Source organism: Mesoplodon densirostris, chromosome 2 (assembly GCF_025265405.1).
Source record: "Mesoplodon densirostris isolate mMesDen1 chromosome 2, mMesDen1 primary haplotype, whole genome shotgun sequence".
Taxonomy (NCBI): domain Eukaryota; kingdom Metazoa; phylum Chordata; class Mammalia; order Artiodactyla; family Ziphiidae; genus Mesoplodon; species Mesoplodon densirostris.
In genome coordinates this window covers 78022564-78030329 of record NC_082662.1, presented here as the reverse complement: position 1 = coordinate 78030329, position 7766 = coordinate 78022564, and positions in this window count along the sequence as shown.

Here is a 7766-nt window from a genome sequence, read left to right as displayed (position 1 = left end):
TAAGCTTATTTGTTTAACATCTATTTTGTTTATCACTTCTTACTTAAACAGCTGTAGTTTTAATAATAGCATGTATTACTTTTGTAATTGAAATAAATTTATACATAAAACTAAAATATTGGACTAAAGACTATCATTTGGAAATCCTAACATGTCAGCATTGGAGTGGTAGTTCTGTCTTTTCTACTCTTAATTTCTAATCTAGTTTTTCTTTACTCTTCCATTTCACACTCTTCTTTTTCTTTTGTCTTCTTCATGCTCTTGCTTCTTTTTTCCTATACTGGTGTGATGTAAGGTTATACCACTTTTTTAAATGTTCCTTTTGGATGTTTACTAATTTATATTGCTTCCATTTCACAAGCCAAGGATATCTTTCTATGGAAAGCAATTGCCCACTGTACTGAATAGCTTCCTCCTTCTTGTGCCCTCGAGACAAGTGTTCCCAGAAAGCAGCTTTTCGGTAAGACTTAGCAGCATGTAGCTTAGAGGGAGTGGGAAATAAAATTGGCCACCATCTGGGTCACTCTCCACCCATCCAGGGTATCATCTTGCTGATAAGAGCTGTGTAGTCTAAGTGCAGGAGGGATTTATGGAAGGATGCATTTCTTTTGACCTTTGGGGACCAGCTCTAATTACCTCCATGCATATGAGCTTCTGTTTCTGTGCCTTTGAGTACTTGTCTCTCTATCATCATGTACTCTATAATTGTATCCCTAACTTTCATATCTTATTTTGTCTCTCTCTTTGTGCCTGAGCTGTGCTTTTTCTACTTCCTATGGTAAATGCAAACTAAATCAGATTCTCATTTCTTCACAGCCCACTATTTATCTCACTTGCCCTCTGCTTCTATTCCCTGTTTCCCTGTATTTTACATTCACAGGTCGTAACACAGATCTTAACACATAACACAGCATCCTCCCACCTTTATATCCATTCCCCTTCTTTATTTTTTATCAGTTAGATTTTCTACCAGCCTTATGAATTCAGTCCTCTAAGATAGACCATCTTCACTTTATTTAAACTATTTTTTTCTATTCTTTTTTTCTTCTCTACTTCATTTAAATCTGGTTCAGTTTTGTTCCCCCTTTCCCCTTCACTAAGGCCACTTTTTCTTGTATTCAGGTGTCAAATGTCCTATGAATGATGCCTTTCTCTTCCTCCCTATAAGGCAAGGTTTCTCAATCTTGGCACTATTGACATTTTTGGCTAATTCTTTGTTGTGGGCGCTGTCTGGTGCCAGGTAGGATGTTTAGCAGCATCCTTGGCCTCTACCCACTAGATCATACCCCAAACTATGATAATCAAAGTAGCCAGCTGACATTGCCTAATGTCCCCTGAGAGAGTAAAATTACTCCTGGTCTAGAACCATTGCTTGCTAAAAGGGAAAGATATGATAAATTCATTCATAGTGTTTCTTTTGATGTAACATGTAAATGCAATAAAATGAACAGATCAAGTGCAAATAGGTAAATGAATTTTGACAAAGGTATACATACCCAGTCAATCACTATTGCAATCAATCCCTATAGCATTTTCATTGCTCCAGAAAACTTTCCAGTGAATGCTCACACGTTTGCTCTGAGACAACCACTATTATGATTTCTATATCCAGAGATTAGTATTGTTCTTGAACTTTTAATAAATGGAATCATACAGTCTGTGCTCTTTTGAGTCTGACTTCTTTAGCTCAACATAATGCTTTTGAGATTTCAGGTATGCTGTTGCATGCATTAGTTGTTCATTTCTTTTTGTTGCTGGGTGGTGTGCCATTGTGGATTCACACACATAGCAAAATTTTGTTTTATCCATTCTTTTAATAGAAACATTTTTTTTTACAGCTTGGGGCTATTGTGAATAAAGTGGCTATAAAAATTCTTGAGCAAGCCTTTTGGTGGACATATCTTTTCATCTCTCTTGAAATGGAATTACTGGGTCAAGGTTTAGATATATGCATAACTTTTAAGAAACTGCCAGGCAGTATTCCAAAGTTGTTGCACACTCACCAATATAAAAAAATTATAGCTGCTTCACATCCTTGTCAACATTTCTTAGTGCCAATATATAATTTAGTTGTTCTAGTGGGAATGAAGATGTATTTCATTTATAGGTATCATTTTCAATTTGTTGATTACTGATGGTGTTGATTGCTTTTTTATAAATTGAATTATAGTTGATTTACAATATTAGTTTCAGGTGTTGATTGCCTTTGTATGTGTTTATTGGCTATTTATATATTCTCTTTTGTCAAGTGTCTAAGTCCTTTGCCCATTTTTTTGGGTTCTTTGTCTTTTTATTACTGATTTATAACATTTTTATATGTTCTGAATATAACTTCTTTGTTAGATATATTTGTTGTGAATATTTTCTTCCACTGTAGCTAAACTTTTTATTATTAATGGTGCCCTTTGATTAGCACAGATATTTAGTTTTGATGCAGTCCAACTTATTACTTTCTCTTATGCTTAGTGTTTTCTCTGTTCTAAGAAATCTTTCTACACTATAGTTGTAAATATATTTTCTTTTATTTTTTCTAGAAGTTTATATCTTAACTCATATTTATATCTATGATCCATCATGAATTTATATTTTTACAGGGTAGGAGTAAAATTGCTTTCCCAAACATATGTCTAGTCATTCCAACATCATTTATTTAAAAAAAATGTCTTCTTTACCCATTGACTTGACTCTACCCATTGATTTGCACATGCCTTTATGGAAAATCTATTGACCATATGTGTGTCAGTCTATTTCTGGACTCTGTATACTGGGATGTGTTTTATGCCTAGCATAAACATGAGCACTTAAAAATGATATGTATTCTGCACTAGTTGCTTGTAGTATTTTTAAATGTCAAGGTCAAATTGGTTTATAATGTTGTTCACATATTCTCCATTCTTACTGAATTTTTCTGTCTAGTTACTCTATGATTGACAGTGGGAGATTTAAGTCTCCAAGTTTGCTTGTTGATTTGTCTATTTCTCCCTTAATTCTGGCAGTTTTTGTTTCTGGTATTTTGAAGCTCTATTAATAGCTACATGCACATTTAAGATTGCTATATCTTCTTGATGAAATTTTTTATTATGTTGAAATGATTCCTCTTTTTCTCTCCTTTTTCAAGGTCTATTCTGTCCTATAATAATATACTAACACCAGCTTTTTTATGCTTGGTGTTTGCATGATATACCACTTTCCCTTTTCCCACTTTCAATTTCTATGTATTTATATTTAAAGTTCATCTGTTGTAAATTCCATATAGTTGGGTCTTGCTTTATTATCAAGTCTGAAAATCTCTTTTTAGTTGAAGAGTTTAGTCCATTTATATTTAATATAATTACTAATTTAGCTGCTTTAAGTCTACCATCTTGCTATATGCTTTTTGTATTCCCCTCTGTTCTTTGTTCCTTGCTCTTATCTTCTTTTGTATTAATTAGGTAGTCTTAATGTTCCATTTTATCACATTTATTAGCCTTTTAGATATACCCTTCCCTATTACTAATAGGTGCCAAAAGGGGTTATAATACGCATCCTTAATTTATGTCTACCTTGAATTACTATCATATGTATGATGTAAGCACCTTTAAACAGGATAATTCCATTTGTCACCTTTCTTTCCATTCTGCTCTTATTGTCATATATCTTACTTCTTTATGTTATTTATGCCATAATACATTGTTTTTATTTTTGCTTTAAATAATTTATTGTTTTTTAAAGGCATTAAGTGAAGAAAACCAATAATGTATTATATTTACCTAAATATTTATCATTTCCAGTGATCTTCCTTTCATGCTGTAGATCTGTATTTACACCAGACATCATTTTCCTTCAGCTTAAAGACATTTCTTTGGTACTTCTTGTTGGTGAAAATTATTTCAGCTTTTATTTATCTGCCTACATTTTTAAAGATATCTTTGCTCAATATAGAGTTCTGTGTTGGTTTCTTTTAGCACTCTCTCATTTTATTGTTTTCTGGCCTCAATTGTTTCTGATGAGTAGTTAGTCATCTTTCCTATGGTATACCTAGGTGTTATTTTCTTTGTATAGATCCTATTTTAGGTTCACTGAGCATTTTAGACCTGTGGGTTGGTAGTTTAAATCAAATTTGGAAAAATTTCATCCAATATTTCTTTGAATATTTTTATGCCTTATCGTCCCTCCCTCTACTTCTGGGAATCATTTACATGTAATGTCACACAGGTCATTTGGGTTTTTTCTTTTCTTTTAATGAAATGCTTCAGTTTAGATGCTTTCTATTTTCATATCTTCAAGTCATATGATCCTGTCTTCTGTAGTACCAGTCTGTTGTTGTTATCCATTACAAATTTTTTTACATACATTGTATTTTTCAATTTTTAGGATTCTCACTTGCTTCATTTTAAAGACTTTCACATCTTTCCTGAACTTCTTCCTCTATTCATCACTTATATTTATCTTTTCCTGTAATTTCTTTATCTTATTTATAATGTTATTATAAACTAATTATCTGCTAATTCCAAATATGGATCATCTTTTATTGACAGATTTTTATTCTTATTAATTATGGGACACATTTCCTGCTTGTCAGCATGTCTATTAATGTTTTATTATATAGTGGATGATATGTTGTAGATGCTTTGTATTATGTTATCTTTCTCTGAGTTATGTTCTAGCAATAGTTTAATTATTGGTGAATATAATCTTGATTCTCTAGAGACTTGGTTTTAGACTTTTTCAGAGCAGATCTATTTCAGTTTTGCCCTTGGTTCTAGGGCATAACACTTAGTCTGTGGGTATGATACTTATCCCTAATCTGGAGTTTCAATGGAAACACAAACACCCCCTCTAACTTGGGTGAGGTTGTATTTTGGTGCAACCAATTTTAATCTTTGATTTAGAAAATGAAATCACAATACCAAGAGGTATGTAACAAAATGTTCACAGGAGAATTATTCATTATATCCCAAATTGGCTATTACTCAAAAGCCTATCAATACTAGAAAGGATGAATATATTGGTATAGCCAAGCAATGGAATATTATACAGCAATAAAAAATAAGATCTACTGGTATACAAAATGTGGATGAATATCATTAATGTAATGTTGAATGAAAGGAGCCAGACACAAAAGAATACATACCAAGCTTCCCTGGTGGCACAGTGGTTGAGAGTCCACCTGCCGATGCAGGGGACACGGGTTCGTGCCCCGGTCCGGGAAGATCCCACATGCCACAGAGCGGCTGGGCCCATGAGCCATGGCTGCTGAGCCTGCGTGTCCGGAGCCTGTGCTCCGCAACGGGAGAGGCCACAACAGTGAGAGGCCCGCGTACCGCAAAAAAAAAAAGAAAAAAAGAACACATACCAAATGATTGAATTTATCTGAAGTTCAAAACAAGCAAAAACTAAGCCATGGTGCTAGAAAGTCATTCTGTGGTAAACATTGGGGAGGAGATAGTTGCAGGAAGAGGTTAAGATATAAGTTTCTGAGATTCTGGAAATATTCTTTCTTGATTTTGGTGTAATTACCAGAGAATGTTCACTTGTGATAATTTATTGATCTGTACACTTACAGTTTGTGCATGTCTGTATATATGTTATACTTCAATAAAAAAATTTAAAACCAAAAAAAAAAAAAAAACTTGGGTGAGGTTGAAGCTTAAATTTTCTCTCCTCAGGACTGGGCAGTTGCTGAACTCTCTGTTCAACTCTTTTAGGTGCTAAGCTCTTATTTTCCATTAAATTCCTTTGCAGTTTAGGACTCATCCAAGGATTGAGAGGATGCAGATTTGAGAACTTCCCTCTTGTAGTTATTTCCTTCCTCGCATTTCCTCCCTCAGTATTCCACTGCTTTAGCAACCCAGAACTCTTACTTCTGGCTTTTCAACCCAGTAAGACAGCTGCTTTCTGCTTGAGCTCTTTCCAGATGCTCTGAGCAAACTGGGAATGCCTTATGGGGGAAAAGCTGGTTAAATGTGGATCTCACCTAGATTGCTTTCCTTTTTTCAAGGGTCATAACTCCTCCAGGTTCTAACTGCTTTTCTTGGTGTCCAGTGCCTTCAAAGAGCTGTGTTTTATATTTTTTCCAGAGTTATTACCATTATCAGCAAGAAGATTAGTTTGATATGGGCAACTCTGCTATTAGTGCAATTGGATTGATCACATTGTTTTAAATAAATGATATAGTTAGGAACCAACTCTTCCAAAATAATTACATTATAGCAGAAGACAAAGCCTAAAGCAAATAAAATAATTTTTGGTAGACTTTCTAGTACTAACATGCAGGTGCAAACATACTTTTGGAGCAGTCAGCATTGCAAACATAAACAGCAATCTGCTCAGTGAATTCGTCTCCTAAAAATCTTCTCTCTCCCACTGAGATTTAACTTTCTTTTACTATCCATAAAAAGAATAGGGTAAAAATGGAAAGGATATTGTCCTCAATTTTCAGAACAAATTTCTATATACTGATAACAACAACCATCCTGGCATGTGAAGGTAATAATAATACTTGCCTGTGTCACCTTCAATCCCTAGACTTCTCTTTCCTCTACCAGATAACTGAGCATCTGTCTCATATTTTTTCCTCCTCTTGCAATCTTGGATCAAATCTTCAGTGATGTCACTATTCATGTGGTATTCCACTAGTGACCAATGCTTCACAGTTCCTCGTTCTCTTTGACCCAACTCTTGTCTATTTCTATTCCTTATCATTTGTTCAGGATCAATGTCACCTCCTTTCCAGTGGCTCTGTTCTATTGACGATTTCTGGGGTCTCAAAATCAGTTATCTTCCCACATTTACCACATATTTCTTGTTGTCTAATGCTTCAATCCCTCACAATCACTGAAGCTTGTTTACCCTATTCACTTGATGAGATCACCCTTTCAACTCTGCTATAATATATTTTAGTTTATCACTTTAACATCCTTAATCTCAGTCTTACCTCTTCCAATTTACTGATTTCTGGACTTAAAGCCATTTGTTCATTTCTATACTGACAAAATTGGAGGAAAAGAAAAAAAAAAAGCCCTGTTCCTTCAGCCTAGACCTGTTCTCCTGCTTATTAACCTTGAAGATTTAAATATTTCTAGGCATAATCCCTGGCATCTTTCCACACTTTCTTAAATAGACAAGAGTGAAGGAGCATTATGACAACCTGACTCTACTCCTATATACTCTGCCTTTAGCCAGCACAACACTTTAGATTACTCTGTTAATCCTCCATTTTCCTGTCTATAAAATGAGGAAAACATTTGAAGACTTAAAGCCCACCACACCCCATCTCAGTATTTTACCAGCCCATTGAAGCTACAGAGAAGCAGATCCCATGTTACCAGGCTCAGTGGCAGTAGAGGAAGGAGGGACTGACTGCCAAGTGGGGACTTGAAGTTCCAATCTGTGAAAATTTAGGCACTACCAGACTCAGCATGTTACAGGCCAGACCTGGGATGTAGTATGAACAACAAGGAGGCAGCCTAGGTAGATGTATTTGCTGGTCATTTTACTCTCCAGCACTGCTCTGAGTCTCTTCCTCAAGGTTTCATGTCCTCTTTTCATTCTTATTCCAACTCCCCACAATTCCCTCCCCACCCCACCAAAACTTAATCTAATTGTCATTCTTAGTTGGTCCTAGTTATAAAGCAGTTCTATTCCACATTGTTGTTTGTATTTACCCAATAAAGTTTTAAGTTCCATAATATGCAAAGCATGTGATTTTATTGCTCAGTAATCTTTAAAAAAATAAGAGCAAAATTAAATAAAAGATAATTTTTATTTCCTTGTGACATGTGTTT